Consider the following 17,086-nt stretch of genomic DNA (forward strand, 5'->3'; position numbering starts at 1 on the left):
CCTGGCTATATGCAAATCAGTCTGTCCCTGGCCCAGTGCATCATGGGAACAGGGCAGACTAAACTACGAAGCCAATTCTTCACCAGAAAGGAGACAAGCTACCGGGGACCGGTTTCTGGCATTTCAGCCGTCTTCGGCCCGGCTTGCTTGAATCCTGATGGTGCAGTGAGAAAGGGACTCATGTCTGAGTATACCCTGCCACACCTATAGTGGCCAAAAACGATTCAGAAAAGGGGGTGGTGATGAACAGAGTGTCTGAATTAAGCAGACCACTCTTACCCAGTCCAAAGATCAGGGCCTGATCCATCACCGTTATTTATCTCACTGCACCATCCCAGCTCAGAACCTGGCTATATGCAAATCAGTCTGTCCCTGGCCCAGTGCATCATGGGAACAGGGCAGACTAAACTACGAAGCCAATTCTTCACCAGAAAGGAGACAAGCTACCGGGGACCGGTTTCTGGCATTTCAGCCGTCTTCGGCCCGGCTTGCTTGAATCCTGATGGTGCAGTGAGAAAGGGACTCATGTCTGAGTATACCCTGCCACACCTATAGTGGCCAAAAACGATTCAGAAAAGGGGGTGGTGATGAATTTTTTTGTCCACCCTAAGCGTGGAAGGGTATTCTCAGATGTGAGACCCTTGCTCATTGCACCATCAGGATTCAAGCAAACCGGGCCGAAGACGGCTGTAATGCCAGAAACCGGTCCCCGGGAGCTTGTTTCCTTCCCAGTGTAAGAATTGGCTTTTGTAGTTTGGTTTGCCCTGTTCCCATCATGCACTGGGACAGGAACAGACTAATTTGCATACAGCCAGGTTCTGAAACTGGGATGGTGCAGTGAGCTAAAAAACGGTGTTGGATCTAGCCCTGATCTCTTGACTGGGTGAGAGCTTTCTGCTTAATTCAGAGACTCTGTCCCTCACCACCCCTTGTTGTAAATATTTTTGTCCACCCTAAGCGTGGAAGGGTATTCTCAGATGTGAGACCCTTGCTCATTGCACCATCAGGATTCAAGCAAACCGGGCCGAAGACGGCTGTAATGCCAGAAACCGGTCCCCGGGAGCTTGTTTCCTTCCCAGTGTAAGAATTGGCTTTTGTAGTTTGGTTTGCCCTGTTCCCATCATGCACTGGGACAGGAACAGACTAATTTGCATACAGCCAGGTTCTGAAACTGGGATGGTGCAGTGAGCTAAAAAACGGTGTTGGATCCAGCCCTGATCTCTTGACTGGGTGAGAGCTTTCTGCTTAATTCAGAGACTCTGTCCCTCACCACCCCTTGTTGCAAGAATACTTTCGACACACCATTTCACCAGTCCCTTGCTTCAGCAGCTCGGTAACTAATGCCGCTTCCTGTTTAACCTGTGTTGACAGGCAAGAAATGTAAAAAATCCACTAGCTTTCCTCAAACATCCACTGTTGGAAAGTTCTCGAGCTACTGATCTCCTCTAAAATAAAAAAAATCCACAAATCGCGTTTAGCTTCTGCAGCTACGTATCTTTTGGTGATTGTGGCCCCTGGGAGCGGCTCCTCTTCTGTAGAGCAACAGCCACTACACATTGAGGCTCAGTTATACGTTCCGCATAGATTCTGGACTGTTGGGCCCTGAAAGCAATTTTCTGCCTTCAGAGAGATGCCGTAAAAGCTTCCCGACTGAAAAAGGCGACGCTGTATCATTATTCAACCGAAAAAGCTCCCCAATGAATCTGCTCATACATTTTAACTACGCTTGATTTGTAAGGTTACATTCCATCTGCCACCTGGATCTCTCCCTTTTTTAAATCTCCAATTTAACTTTAATAGTAACTAAAGAGTGATCTGAAAAAGAATTTGCCCAGATACCTGAACCCATATATTTTAGGGAGTGAGAGGTAAAGAAATAGTTGATACAAGAAGCAGTATGAAAGCGGTGCGAAAAGCAAGTATATCTTGAGATTCCAAAATGGTCTCTACGCCATGGACCAAACCATTGGTGACCTTGCTTTATTACATCTATCAGCTTTTTAGTTTTCGGCGTCATTTGTTTTCTATATTTATTAGCTGTATCCTAAACTAGGTCCTGGATAAAATTTAAATCTCCCCCCATAATTATTGGACCTACTGCTCTCATGGCCATATTTTTAATCTGGTTAATTGCACATGAATCATCTGAAATCAGGACATAATAATTCAACAAATTCAGGGGAATGCCTTTTTACACTGACTGTGAACAAGATCAATCTGTCTTTAGGGTCCCTAGTAACTTGAGAGACTACCCATTTCACCTAAATAAACGGCTATCCCCCTGACCACCAACCCTGCTGAAGCAAAAATACATCTAAGAATGTTGCTTAGTAATTAAAAGCTTTGGAGAGTTACCTTGGAGAAGTGTGGCTCACTGGTTAGAGGAGGCATACCCTGAAGCAGAGGTCAGATCCGGGACCAGGGTTCAATTCCCAACGCGGCAGGGTCTTGAGCCCAATTGTCCACAGACTCGATAATTCTCGCTTCGGTGCCCACTCTAATCACGGGTTCACACTCTGCAACTCTGGGCATTAAGCTTGCTTAATCTCCACAACGGCCCCCCCGCGGCGGGATGCCTGGCTTTCACCTTGGGGATGCCCAGTATGGGTTATCTCACAGGGAAAAGCCAGGACGGGTTCCCAATGCAAGCGCCGAGATGCCCTAGGGTAAGTCGAGCGCTATATAAGAACATACATACATACATACTTTTAAGGTGGATCTCCTGAAGAAATAAAACTTGAGGGGAAACAGAGGTTAGCCATCTAATCTGCCCCCGTACTTCTGCTTGCTTGACATTCCATTGACATTCCAAGAAATGATTCTGGCTTTAACACCCATTATCCTGATAACATAGTCAAAAGTTTTCCTCCAAATGTGATAAAATCCGAATAATACAACAAATACAATAATTGTGCTCTCTTCAGAATGCGTTCTCCCTGCCACCCAATGAACCTCCTTCTCACCCATCCACCCCCAGACCCATTACTCCCTCCCCTGCACCTCAGCGAGAGAGGAATAGCCTACTATACTCCTTCCAGAGTGCCGTGGAGAAACACCTCTAGTGGACACACTAACCACCTTGCCCCACCTCAGATGCAATATAAAATCATCTCTTCTGCTTATACCAGACCATATTCCAACTTTGACTTAGAAATTCTTGAGCTTCAAACAAATTAGTGAACAAGTGAAACTAGCCTTTGACCAATACTCTTAGCTTTGAATGTTGATCAATTGTTACTTGCTCGCCCTGTGCCTCAAACAGAACATTTTAATGACTTATATCAGGGGGCGAACTGCGGCAGCCGGTAGATCAGAAAAGATTCAACAGTCAATCAATCAAGCATAGATTTATAGAGCACCCGTAGGGGTCTCACGGCACTGCAGGCCGGGGGAGGAGTAGAGGGCTTGGGCAGCTCCTAGGTCATCCAAAGAGTCAGGTCTTGAGATCCTTTCTGAAGACTAGCAATGTAGCGCTTCGTCTGATGCTGAGGGGGAGTTTGTACCAGGTCTTGGCCATGATGTAGGAGAAGGATCTGCTCCCCATTCTAGCTCTGTGGATGCATGGATTTTGGCAAGGGCTCATTCGGCAAAGCAGAGGTTACTCTTGGGGTCATGAAAGAGATTCTTTCATTGAGGTATTGGGGTCCGGTGTTATGGAGGGCTTTGTAGGCGTGTGTGAGCAGCTTGAATGTAACTCTCTTTTCGAAAGGGAGCGAGTGGAGGATTCAGAGGTGCTGGGTGATGTGCTTGTGTTGTGGGATGTTGAGGACAAGTCTGGCTGCTGCGTTCTGGGTGGTCTGGAGTTTGCAAAGGAGTGATTTCTTGATTCCAGTGTAGAGAGCTTTTCCGTAGTCCAGTCTGCTGGTGATGAGTGCATGGTTGACCATGTTCCTGGAGCCAGGCGGATCCATTTCAAGGTCTTGCGGAGTATGCGGAGGGTGTTGAAGCATGTGGTGGACACGGCGTTGATCTGTCGGTTCATGGTGATTGAGGAGTCGAGTATGATGCTGTGGTTGCAGGTGTGGTACATGGAGTGGGAGGGTTTTTGAGGGTGGGGGTCCACCAGGTGCGTCCCAAGTGGTGGGTGTGGATACGAGGATGAGGACTTTCGTTTTCTCTGAGTTGAGCTTCAGGCAGCTGTTGCTCATCTAGGATGCGATGTCCTTTATTCCTTCCTGAAAACTGTGCCTGGTGATGTTGGGTTCCTTGGTGAGGGAGAGGATGAGCTTGGGGTCATCGGAGTAGGATACTATGCTGAGTCTGTGTTTTCTGACAATGGTTGCAAGGGGGGCCATGTAGATGTTGAAGAGCGTGGGGCTTGGGGTACTCTATATCTGATCTCTGTGGGTTTGAAGAGGATGGGCAGGAGTTTTATTCATTGTGTTCTGCCAGAGAGGAAAGAGCAAATCCAGTGTGAGGCAGTTCCCTGTATGCCGGTATTGTGGAGTCTGGGGGCCAGTGTGCAGTGGGAGACGGTGTCAAAGGCTGCTGAAGAGCCCAGTAGAATGAGGGCTGCAGTGTGGCCTTGATCAGTGAGGGTGCGGATGTCGTCAGTGCTGGCTAAAAGGTCGGTTTCAGTGCTGTTGTTGCCGCAGAATCTGGATTGAGATGAGTTGAGGATGTTGTTTGATTCTATGAAGTGGGTTAGCGGGGTGTTGACGATTTTCTCAATGACTTTGGCAGCGAAGGGGAAGAGAGAGAAGGACCTTTTGGTTTGAGGTCCATCGGGTCTGTGGAGGGATTCTTGCGTAAGGGTTTGACATTGGCATATTTCTTGTTGCTGGGGAACATGCCCGTTTTGAGGGAGAAGTTAATTTTCCATTGTAGTTCTGATGCAATGGCTGATGGTGGCCCTGTGGAAGATGTGCAGCGGGCAGGGGTCAGTGGGTGTTCCGGAGTGGATGCTCTTCATTTTCTTTGCGGTGTCTTCTGTGGTGACAGTGGTCCAGGTTTGGAGGGTCGTCTGTGTGGAGTAGCTGGTGGATAGTGTTGGGTCAGTGCCTTGGTCTTGGTCGTCAAAGTTGGCGTAGAGTGTCCTGATCTTGTGGTGGAAGATGAAGCTGAGTTTGTTGCAGACGGTGGTTTCACTGTGGGGTCTGGTGAATTCTTGTATGATGGTGAAGAGTTCCTTGGAGTTGTGGGAGTTTGAGAGGATTCTGTTCTGAGTGAAGTTTCTCTCCGTTGATCTGAGGAGTTGGTGATGTGCCCTGGTTGCGGCCCTGTAGGCGGTGTGTGCTTGCAGAGTTTGCTGTTTCTCCATGCTTATTCCAGTCATCAGCACGAGAGCCTAGATTCTCAGAGGTCCATGGTGAACCAGGTGGTTTTTGTGTTTTGTCGTTTGTCAGAGTTGTGGTCTGGGGTGAGAGTGTTGGTGCAGTTGGCGATCCATTGGTGGGTGCACAGTCAAAATATCAATTCCAAATTATCGACCAACATTAATATTGAGTTAAAAATAGCGAAGGTAAAGAATATTGAGGTCAAGAATATTGTTGGACAGATTATCGATCCTCAGGTAAGTAATATCGATTTTTTTCATATTAATGTAAGTAATATCGAAGTTAGTAATATCTATATCAATTATATTGATGTTAATAATTTCGATGTTACTAATATCTATATTTGTTTGTTGTTATGTATTTTATTATGTATTTTATATGTATGTGTTATATGTTTTTTGTTAAGTTTTTTATTTGTTTTAAATTATATGTGTACAATTTTTATATATTAAAAATGTTATACTTAATTTATTTTTATGTTTTAGTACTGGAGCGGGTTGTGGGTTTATAGGGAAATAGGGTGGGAAGTAATTTAATTATAGTAAAATAATTATTAATTTTTAGTAATTGTAAATTAATTTTAATTCATTTTTGCGTTTAAGTTCTGTAGCGTGTTGTGGATTTATAGGGGAATTGTGTGGGAAGTAATTTAATTGTAAATAAGTAAATATTTATTTTTAATTGATATTAATAATTATTTATTGGCAATGAATTATTTTAATGCTAATTCATTTTTTTAGTTGGTAATTAAGGTTTGTTATTTGTAATTACATTTTTTAATTGGCAATTATTTTTTTTAATTGGTAATTAAGGTTTGTTATTAGTTATTACATTTTTAATTGGGAATGACTTTTTTAGTTGGTAATTAAGGTTTGTAATTGGTAATTACATTTTTTAATTGGTAATTAATTTTTTTAATTGTTAATTATTTTTTATTGGTAATTGATATGTGTAATTGTTAATTACTTTTTAATAATTGAAAAATCATTTTATTAATTGGTAAATCATTTTTCATCAAACATATTTTTTATTTAAAAAATTTGTTTACCATTTTTTAATTGTTAATCAATTTTTAATTATTAATATGTTTTTTGTTTGGAAAAATAGTGTTCAATATTTAATATTTGGTCATTTATATTTCTTAAATAATATTTATTGGTATTATTGTTAATTTATTGTTAATTAATTATTCAATTGTAATTATATTTTTTGTAATTATTAATGGGTATTTGCAAATCAGAGGGGGTGGCAGGCACTATTGCTGCACTAACTGACAGTTAACAATTGCGCGCTATAATTTCCACTGTTGCCCACCTCCTAAGACCAGCCACCAGAAATGGTCTTAACATGTAAACTTATTCAACACAGCAGTGGAGAGGCAAAGTGTATCTGTACTTATTTGTGACTTTAAATGCCATACATGGAAAACCCTTACTCCTGTCATCTGTGTTGATTCACATGTATGGCATTTAAAGTCACAAATAAGTACAGATACGCTTTGCCTCTCCACTGCTGTGTTGAATATATTTGCAAATGATGTGGAGTTATTTAAAAATGTAAATTGTAAATATTTTATTTACAACAATTATTTATAAGTATGTTATATTTAACTTTTACGCTATCCAATGCTTTCGCCACTGTTGCACTCTCTGGAGTTGGAATAGTAATTTTTACTCCTACACTATCCAACGCTTTCCCTACTGTTGCACTCTCTGGAGTTGGAATAGTAATTTTTACCCCTATGCTATCCAATGCTTTCCCTACTGTTGCACTCTCTGGAGTTGGAATAGTAATTTTTACCCCTACGCTACCCAACGTTTTCCCTATTGTTGCATGTCTGGAGTGGGAATAGTAATTTTTACCCCTACGCTATCCAACGCTTTCCCTAAGGTTGCACTCCCTGGAGTTGGAATAGTAATTTTTACCTGTAATCTATCCAACGTTTTACCTACTGTTGCACTCTCTGGAGTGGGAATAGTCATATTTACCCATACGATATCCAATGTTTTCCCTACTGTTGCACTCACTGGAGTGGGAATAGTAATTTTTACCCACCCGCTATCCAACACTTTCCCTACTGTTGTACTCTCTGGAGTTGGAATAGTAATTTTTTACCCCTAAGCTAACCAATATTTTCCCTACTGTTGCACTGTTTGGAGCTGGAATAGTAATTTTCACGCCTACGCTATCCAACGTTTTCTCTACTGTTGCACTCTCTGGAGTTTGAATAGTAATTCTTACCTCTAAGCTATCCATCGTTTTCCCTACTGTTGCACTGTTTGGAGTGGGAATAGTAATTTTTACCCCCTACGCTATCCAACGCTTTCGCTACTGTTGCACTCTCTGGAGTTGGAATAGTAATTTTTACCCCTACGCTATCCAACGTTTTCCCTACTGTTGCACTCTCTTGAGTGGGAATAGTAATTTTTACCCCTACATTATCCAACGCTTTCCCTACTGTTGCACTCTCTGGAGTTGAAATAGTAATTTTTACCCCTATGCTAGCCAATGTTTTCCCTACTGGTTCACTCTCTGGAGTTGGAATAGAAATGTTTACCTCTACGCTTATACAATGGTTTCTCTACTATTGTGCTCTCCGGAGTGGGAATGGTAATTTTAAGTTCTATGCTATCCAACATTTTTATTAATGTATTTTTTTTACTTATGGACTTTGAATAGTATTTTTATTTATTTACTTATTTTTTTGTATAAATTTAGATAATGTAGTATATAATTAATTTTAAAAATATTAAAGGTATATTGAATTTTTTTAATTTATTAAACATCATTCTTTACTTTTTATTTATGTTTGTAAATGTATTTGTAATTTATAATATATTTTATTAATTTATAAATTAATAAAATAATTATTACAACTTATTGTTAAGTGTATATGTTTAATTATTTTATTATTATTATATATGCATTATTTATTTATTAATATTAAACATTATTAGATATTCTTAAACAATGTTTATTTTATCTATAAGTGTTATTTACTTTATTTTACATTTATATTTTTAAAGAAAAAAAACGATATTTTTAACATTGATATTTTTAACATCTATAATTTTTTTTCGATATTTCTGCATCGATATTCCTGTAGGTCGATATTTTCAACGTCGATATTTTGTCAGTGATTCCCATTGGTGGTGGTTGTTGGTCGCAATATTGGAGTCTGTTGTGGTAGGGTGAGGAGTGTGGCTGAGGGCAGAGGTGATCTTGCTCCCGTTTCTGCGTGGGAGGTGCAGTGTAGGCTTGTGTGCCATGAGTTTCAAGAAGGAGAAGTGGACGCAGTGGTGGTCCGTTCAGAGAGGTTCCATGGTGTGACTGAAGCAAATGTTGGTTCCTTTGGTCGAATATGGGGTCAAGAGTGTGTCCCGCCATGTGGGTGGGGGTGGAGATGAGTTGCTTCAGTCAAATGTTGGCAAGCTTCTCTAGGAGGGTGTTGGAGTTGGGGTTGCTGAGGTTGTCTAGGTCAAATTCAGGTCTTTGAGCAATACGTAGTCCATGGAGGCAAGGGAGTATGGCGCGATGTCATCTACGATGGTGTTGTTGAATGTGGAGCGGGGTCCAGGTGGTCTGTAGGCGAGTGTTCTGTGGAGTGTCCATCTGGGGTTGGGCAGGATCTGGAAGCAGATGTGTTCCATGGGGAGCGAGGCGTCATTGAAGACGAAGGTTGTCAGTCAGAGGGAGCTTTTGTGAATGATGGCGAGGCCTCCTGCGGTTGGGACAGACTTTCCTCAGGATCTTGTATCTGTCGGGGATATCAGTTGCGATTTGGGGGTTCGGAGCTGGCATTGGTCCAGGTTTCTGTGAGGAAGACGATTTCAGGCGAGAGGGTGTTGAGGAGGTCCCAACCTTCTACAGCGTGTCTGTGCAGGGAGCGTATGTTTAGGAGGATGCAGCTCAGGGGTTTTGGTGCACTGGTATCGGGTGGGTTGCTGGTAGCCATCTGGGTACGGAGGTGGGTGAAGATGCGGCTGCAGTGTTGGTAGGAGAACAGGCCTTAGTTGGGAGTTGAGACAGTTGAGAGTGCTGTAGTCGTAGTGGCAGGGAGTTGGAGGACTGGGTCCCTGGTGCTGGTCACGGTTGGTTCGTGGATGGGTGCAGGCGGGCTTGCCTTTGACATGCCTATGGTACACCAGCAGCATGCCAGCTGCACGCGGCCGCCATTGAGTAGGGATTGGGGAGGGAGAGTAGCTGGGAGGTGGGAACATAGAGGGGGAGGGGCTGCAGGGGAGGAAGTGGTGGGAAATAGCGAGAACAGAGGCAAACAGAGGAAAAGGGAACAAAAGGCAGAATCGCAAAAAGGCAAAAAAGAGAAAGAGAGAAAAGACAGGCACACAGAAAAAGGAACAGAAAAAGGCTGACAGACACCATGTGGACCAGCAGAAGAGCAGGCTCTTCCACTGGACTACCAGGGATGAGGAGCAGACAGGAACCTGACTGTGGAGGAGGGCCTCAAACACTTACCTGGGAACCAGAAAGGTACTGGCTTAACGACAGAGCTGCGCAAAAGTAAAGCAGTTTCCCTGACCAGGAGGTCAGAGATCTTGCTCGCCAAGTCGCGCAGTGGCTGTCATTAAATAGGGGTCAGAGGGAGGGAGAGCAGCTGGGAGGTGGGAACGGGAAAAGGTAGGGGGAGGAACCGTGGGGGCAGCAGCGACAGGAAACCGCGAGAACAGAGGCAAACAGAGAAAAAGGGAACAAATGATAGAATCACAAAAAGACAAAAAAGTAAAAGACAGAAAAGACAGGCAGACATAAAAAAGGACCAGAAAATTACTAACAGACACAGAGTGAACCAACAGAAGATCAGGCTCTTCCACTGGACCTCCAGGGATGTGGCGTGGTCAGGTGTCTGCAGTTGGAGGAGGGCCTTGAACACCTACCTGGGAACCCGAAAGGAGCTGGGGGCAGGGCCCTAATGCTGGAGCTGCACGAGGGGAAAGCAGTTTCCCTGGCCAGGAGGTCAGAGGTCTTGCTCCCCCTGTCGTGCAGCGGCTGTCATTAAATAGTAGTCTGGGAGGGAGAGCAGCTGGGAGCTAAGAGGTGGGAGCAGGAACATGCAGGGGGAGGGATCATAGGGGCAGCAGCGACAGGAAACAGCAAGGACAGAGGCAAACAGAGAAAAAGGCAACACAAAATAGAATCACAGAAAGGCAACAAAGAGAAAGACAGAAAAGACAGGCAAACAAAAAAAGGAGCAGAAAAATACTAACAGACACAGAGCGGACCAGCAGAAATCAGGCTCTACCACTGGACCTCCTGGGATGTGGCGCGTGTCTGTGGTTGGAGGAGAGCCTTGAACACCTACCTGGGAACCAGAAAGGCGCTGTGGGCGGTGCCTTAACTATGTAGCTTCATGAAGGGAGAGCAGTTTCCCTGACCAGTAGGTCAGAGGTCTTGACAGTGAAGAATTTCAGTGCTTGAAACCTGCTTCTTGTCAATAGCTTTGGATAAAATACGTTCTTTTATTTGCTAGTCAGCAACGTTCACCAAAATTGTAAATAGTTGCACCAGGACCCTGTGTGCCCGTGTAATTGTCGGATCCACTGCATGTTCCAGCAATACATGCCTCTTGATAAATTAGTCTACCGATTGTAGACCTTCGTAGTCCTCCAGAATACCTCACCAGGCAGAGATTAGAGTGACACAAGTTTTTTTCTAGCTCTTCTATTTTATTTTCCAATTAGTGCTTTTGCCTCCTTACATGGTTGATATGTTCCTACATTGCACTAACCTGATCTTCAAGATGGGGAATTCTCGATTTGGCTTACTGCATTAATTTAGGAAAATTCGCCATTGCTTCTTCAATTTTAGATAACCGTAGGTGTAGGGTTTCAACTTCCTGATGTCATCCAGGATTACATTCAACATTGTCTTTATATCCAGCTGTGCAGTAATCCTTTCGACTTGCTCCCCATTCAACTGCAGCATTTCCTGGGACCAAGATAATGCCATGTCCTGGGGCTGGGGCTGATCTTGCAAAACCATTTTCGAGCTGCAGGCTGGACTAAGGGACTGAGATTGTGGATGAGATTTGGATTGCAGTAATTGTTGTAAATCACTATCCTGTGGCTGTGATGGCCCTGTATTTGAGGTTGGAGCAAAGATCTGTAAAGTTACGGGCAGGCCACCTCCAGGGGATGAAGTATACCCTGGTTCCCAGAAGTAAGACTCTCCCTTTTGTAAAGAGCGGAGACTCTTCTGTTCTACATTGAGCCGCTGTAGTGATTATACCAATTGAGTCAGCCTGTAGAAGATCCTTTCAGCTTCAATCTCATTCTCATATCCCTTAAGGCCAATCCCTTTGCTGTTGTCCATATACTCTTTTTATGGTCCCACTCCTACCAATGAGTGCGCCTCCAGGGTGCCATCAACTTCCCCACTACTGATAAATCATTCTCGAAGCTCAATGGATTTGATACAAGCCCTGACCTTGGAGGGCGAGACTGTAAACTATGATCAGCTCTTGCCACTGCTGAAGCTGATCCCTTGGGCTGCCCATGATTTGGCTCTAAGGGCTAGTGTTGTAGTGCCATCAACGTTCCTCATCAAATTGGCAACTATTGAACGGTTCCCCATATTGATTCCTTCTCTCCTTTTTTAATATTTCTTTCCGTCTTTGTTTGATGCAGACCCAGATGCCATCCCTTGCCTTTCCTTACTTTCCCTTAATTTACTGGTTCAAAAAGTGTTCACCACCACGTCAAGCCCCAAAAGCATGGCGCCACTATGCCAAGTTGGGGGAGACCCTTACCCAGCTACCCCCTACCAGGAGAAAAGCAAAGCACTTACCCCTGTTGTGACCCTTGTGGCTCCCCCATGTATTGCTGCATGAATTACCATATAGGAGCCTTCTTCGTTGCTGTTTAAACCCCCTTACTAACAGCTGAATGTGACTGGTTAGGACACAACTTTTATTTTGGCTCCGAGCAAGCCTGAGAGCCTTCTCGCTGCAGCCGCTGCCATTTCAGGCCGCCAGAGTACCAAACAGCAGCCGTGGTTCTAGTTTACTCGCAGGGAACCGCATCCCTCAGGCCAGCACCCTATGCTCTTTTCATGTCTCCCATCTCAGCGATCTAGAAGCAGAAACGATGTGACGTGAGTGGAGGGGTCGGTGTCCTAGCAGACGAGCATGTAGGGTCCACCCGCTGCTATTCACATTACTTTGCAGATTTTCTTAAACCAGGATACATTTAATTTGAATGCTTCTATCTTGAACACAGTGGGCGACTTTGCAGCCTCCAGATCCTGTAGCACCATATACGACTTCAGCCTGGACAGTCCCTTCTGTTCTGCTGGTCTAATACTCATAATGCCCCGGTTACTTACCGGTAATCTTCATTACTCCGAGTATAGTCTTCCTCGCCACATGAGTTACAAAGTGAGCTTTAGCTCCACAACAGAACCCTCCAAAGCAAAAAGAAACCACCTCCCACCCCCTCCCAACATGGCCGACCAGTCCCACCTGACCTCTAAAAGAGGCGGGCCGGCCCAACCAATCAGCCTGATCTACCAAGCAAACAATGAAGCCGATAGCCAGACAGGGAGGGTGGGAGGGAACTCATGTGGCGAGGAAGACTATACTCAGAGTAATGAAGATTACCGGTAAGTAACCGGGGCATTACCTCCTCGTAAGTCTTCCTCGCCCCCTGAGTTACAAAGTGAGCAAACACCCAAGCCAACAAGGCTTCATTGACCACCATAACAACAACACCACACGGTGATGCAGAGATACCAACCCAAGGTTGAAGTATAGCAACTGGAAAGAAAACAGGGATCCCAGGAAACCTGAAATCAAGACCTCCAGGAAAAGGAGGCCAACCAGGAGTCGCAGCTCCAGCACTCAGAACGGCCCCAGCGAAGTCCCCCCGGGACTGCTAGAGACCCACGTACTAGGCGGGGGACGACCACGCCGAAGCCCGATAAAACTCCACAGAGGAGACACCCACTAAGGGGGCCCAGGGAACAGAGCCACACCTCGCGGACCGACCCCGGGACCCCCGCCGGATCCACCGAACCCAGCGAAGCGTAGGGAAGGATGCCATCCTGAGTAAGCCCGCGAACCAAGGTGGAACGAGGGCTAGCGGCCCGAATGAACCGGGCCAAAAGACACAACACAGGTCATCCCATCGGGGAAGGAAAGACGTGCGGCCAAGAGAAGCCAAAACAGCACGCCGAACAACCAGCCCGGACAAGGGTGGAACCGCGTTGCCCGGGAAAAGCGGTAAGATACCACCTGAGGCCGAGGCCCCAGGGAAGGAACCCCGGGAAGGACACGGGGGACATGCCGGAGGAACAACCCCGTCCGGCAAAACCCGCAAGACGGGCGGGGAGCGGAGGAACGACCACCGCACGCCCATCCGCCCAGCAGACACCATCGCCACCAGGGAAAACCACCTGAAAGGCGAGGAACCGCAAAGCCACCGAGGGCCGGGGCCCAAAAGGGCGGACCCCGAAGAGCTCGTAGAACGAGAGAGAAAACTCCTGTGGAACGCCTCACGAATTTGCGAGTCACCCTCGCGCAGGGGCCCTGCAAATCTCCACAGTAACGTTCCACTATTAGTAACTGTGCAGCCGAAGCGAGCACCCAAGGGGGAGACCGGCAGAGCCCCCGTGGGCGAAGGATAAATATCATCGGAGCCAAGCGAGCCACCAAGGAAACCAGGCCGTCGAACACCGGACTGTGGAAGTCCCGCACGGCCGCCCACCGGGCCCACAGGAAAGAAGGGGCCACGTTCCAGGAACACCCCTCAGCCCGGAAACCAAGACCCGCAAGGGGACCACGGAGGCGGGGAGAGCACCAAGCCGACCGCGCCAATGCGAGAAGGGCGCCCAGCGCCGGGCACAGGCAGAGCACGTGGAAGACCTGCGGGAACCCCGTAGCAAGCCACAACCCCGAGCACCCGCACCAGACCCGGGCCTGCCGAAGGAGGCAGGCCAGCCGACAAGAGCCGGCCCAACACCGATGCCGAGAGCGGGGGACCCAACCACTGTATGGGAAGATCCGGGAACGGCCAGGAGGCTCGAACCGTCAGCTCGCCATAGGAGAGGGTACCCGGGGTGGCGGACCCCGCCGGGAACCAAAAAACAGGAACACACCACGACTTGCGTGTCAACCACGCGCGGGTGCCAGGCACCTCTACACTGCCACGTCCCAAACTAAGACCATGCGCTGCCGAGGCGAGCACCCAGGAGTACCCTGGCCCTGCCCAAGCGGGACCAGCCGCGATATTAGAGGGCACGGGGGAACGCGTACCACAGACCGAAAAGGCCATGCAACCGGCCGGGCAACCCCCAGGACCCGGAAGGAGGAGTAGAACCCGGGCAGGAGGGCCGAGTCCCCTTCCGTGAACAGAGGCACCTAGGCAGTGAAGGAATAGATCCGACACCGTCGAACCGCCTTCACCTAGCCGGACCCCGGGGGAACGCCCACAGTACCAGGACGCCTGACCCGACCAAGACCTGGGGACCCAAAGCCCCCCAATCATAGTCAATGTGCGGCCGAAGCGAGCACAGAAAAACGACGGCAGGCCAGGAGGACATACAGCAAACTCCGAAGCACGAGGAGTTGCGTGACCGCCGGAGATCCCACCGACCCCCAATGACCCGGCGCCAAAGGACGCCTACCCCCCCCCCCCTGAATGGACCAGAGGGAAGTACCGGGGCCAGGCACACGCCCCCCCCGAAGGAGGACAAGCCCGATACGAGGATCGAAGGGACCACCGTACATAGGTCAGGGAGCCGACGGGTGAGAGACACCGCCAGACGTGAAGTCACACCCACGGGGGAAGAAGAGAAACGAGGCCGAGAGGTAGTGAGAGTGGGGCCCCCCCCTTCGCAGGCCGGCCCCAAAGGCCACCACACGGTCCCCGAGCCCAAGGACCGGGACAGCCACGTCCCAGGACGGGTCGGGAAGAGCCGTCACTCGGGCCCGGAAGCCAACCCCGAAAGCACCCCGTGAAGACTGACTTCGGGTGGAAAGGCCGAAGGGCCCCACCCCAGCAAGGGCGGGACGACCACACCCACAGGCGGACGGGGAGTCCGAAGGAAAGCCGCGCCCGGGGGAGCGGGCCCCAAATGAAAAGACCGGAGACAGCCCGAGCGGGACATTCGCCAATACCGCCGACAAGGACGCAGCCAGACCCGACGTCCGAGCCAGCCTTGCGGCCAACCGAGTGGGAAAGGCGACAAAGCCCCCCCCCCCACGCCCCTCACAATGGACGCAGGCAGAGGAAGGGAGTCAGGCGACCTGCGCAGAGACACTACCCCGAGACACCCCGGGAAACACCACTGCCGCTGGCAGAGGGAAAGTCACGCATCACGCGGAACGAATCACGCACTTGCGTGACCTCCCCGTGCAGGAGCCCTCTCGAATTGCACCGAAGCGCAACACGCCACAGCACACAACACATCCGCAAGGGCCCAAGGCGCTCGCACGAACGCCGATGTGGACACCCTCCTGGCCAATACCCAGAGGCGACCTACCCCGGACACCTCCAAGGTGGAGGTCAGGCCCCTGACGCCTGGAGGGGGCCGTTGCGGAAAAAAAAACAAGCCATTGCCCAGAGCCGCAGGACGCGACACCAGGAGTGGAATAGGCACCGATACACCAGGACCGGGGACGCACACGACCCCCTCGGCGAGAGGCAGATGAGGCGAGGAGGGGTCCAGGGCCCCCGCCGCGTCCGGTCAGAAGGGCTAGAGCTGCCAAACAGGGAGACGCCGCCGATGGCGCCGAAGGAATCCCCCGCCTCCCCAAGGAGACCCGAAGGCACAGCCACCCTGCCCTCGAAACACACACGATTCCAGAGCAACCAGACGGCCCAGGGCGAGCCAGGGCGCCATAGGGGAAAAAAAACAGACCAAAGGGCTCCGAAAGCGGATGCCAGGCATCCACCGCGTCGTGGAGCTGCAAGGTGTGACTCCCGCAATGGAATAGGCACCGAGCCGAGAATTAACAGGACCGGAGAATATATGAGCCCAAGGCCCGCCGAGGCGGGGACTAGAACACTGGTCCCGGGCTAGACCTTCGCCTCAGGGTCTGCCGCCCTAACCATTGAGCCACACTTCTCCACTTCACAACCTCGGCGTGGTTCAGTGTAAGAACTGCCGTACAAGTACCGTGCGCAATCGATTGTGCACCGCGAAGCCAAGATATAAGTGCATACAGTTCGTGCCAGACCGATAACAGAACCATCGGATTTGAACATTAACAACACGAACACTACCCCTGTGCTGCACGCTACAGTCCGCCAACACGGGGCCGGACACCACTTAAAATGCGGCGATTTTGGCAAAGTACAGTAGAGACTTTGTAACACACGACCAATTTCATGTCGTCATTAAAAACTGCACGTCTTAACAAGGGGATGCAATGAGCACTTTGCAGAGTCGAGCCAGCCAGGAGTCGAACCCTATTGCGCCACTGGCCCACTGCTCCAACAATTGCGAAACGGTACTGACCTCGCGCAATTTAAAAAATGTATCTGTTTGAAAATATCCCACCTCGGGACACTTCAGCAGCCCTGGCAGGATTCGAACCCTGGTCTGTGGGGGTCGTCCCCACCAAAAGCACAAGCCATACCTTTGAGCCATAGCTCCATGGTTGGAAAAAGCCCTCATCGAGGATCGAGCCGCGCCCTGCAAGCTGCGTCCAAACCGGTCGGAAAATGCCGTGTCAGACCGATGACAGAATCATCGGACGCACCTGGTGGCAATCAAACCCCGCCCCCGAGGGGCGGGGAGCGGTCGGAGCACACACCCGCACGGCCAACCGCCGCGGCCCGTAGGGGCCCAAC

At 48.6% G+C, this 17,086-nt stretch overlaps 1 non-coding gene across 1 annotated transcript; it reads right to left on the bottom strand.

Moving 5' to 3' along the window:
• Window positions 1–13,768: 13,768 nt before the first annotated feature.
• On the bottom strand, window positions 13,769–13,875 carry LOC147733813 (U6 spliceosomal RNA). Its single transcript, XR_015308876.1, has one exon. It is a non-coding gene; the product is annotated as a U6 spliceosomal RNA (small nuclear RNA).
• Between the last annotated feature and the right edge of the window lie 3,211 nt (window positions 13,876–17,086).

The sequence above is a fragment of the Lissotriton vulgaris genome, chromosome 2_1 (assembly GCF_964263255.1).
Source record: "Lissotriton vulgaris chromosome 2_1, aLisVul1.2, whole genome shotgun sequence".
In the NCBI taxonomy this organism is placed as follows: domain Eukaryota; kingdom Metazoa; phylum Chordata; class Amphibia; order Caudata; family Salamandridae; genus Lissotriton; species Lissotriton vulgaris.